Here is a 778-nt window from a genome sequence, read left to right as displayed (position 1 = left end):
GGCGTGGATATTGTTCCAGCACCGGATCCCATAACATCTCGGCTATTCATCCGGCACGCATGCGCATTATCGACTTTGGCGCCATTCTGAAGGGTTTAGCAGCAGTTCGTGGGGAAATGTATCGAGGATGGATCGTTTTAGAGTTGGAAACGAATTTGAAAGTTTTGCTGCGTTACCAGATAGTCTATCAAATTTCAAGAAAGTACTTTCGCACAATTTTATGTGAAAGATTAAACAAACATACTCTCGCACTTGCGCAAATGCAATAACTTAACCATTTCACGCAAGATTTATTGCCGGATCTAGTGTCTGCTTAGATATTTTTCCGGCATTTTCCGCCTGTGCTGACGAGCTTTTTCCCCGGCAATACTATTCCAAAGCCCAGGGTCAATGCTACATTTTCACTTTAAATTTTTCTTGAAGTATTTATTATAATCCTGAGCCATTCAGAGAAGACTCATAAATCGATTTTTTCAAGGATAACGTCCTTTGGTTGAGACCCCCCTCTTCATAACGTCCATGAATAAACGTTTTTAAACGCCCTTATAAGACATTTTTTTTAGGCCATTTGAGATGTTATGCACTCTGCACTATTCTAAAAAAAATTATATATGTTAGATTGAGTAACATAAGCTAACAAAGCAACAACTTTGGCCTATTTTAAAAAAATGTTTTCATAACCTCCACCCCCTAAATGTCCAAAGGACGTTTTCTGTGAAAAAATTGCCGGATGAATAGCCGAGATGTTATAGGATCCGGTGCCGGAACAATATCCACG

This window comes from Penaeus monodon, chromosome 27 (assembly GCF_015228065.2).
Source record: "Penaeus monodon isolate SGIC_2016 chromosome 27, NSTDA_Pmon_1, whole genome shotgun sequence".
Lineage (NCBI taxonomy): Eukaryota > Metazoa > Arthropoda > Malacostraca > Decapoda > Penaeidae > Penaeus > Penaeus monodon.
The sequence above is the reverse complement of the archived record's forward strand: the minus strand, read 5'-3'. Positions refer to the sequence as shown.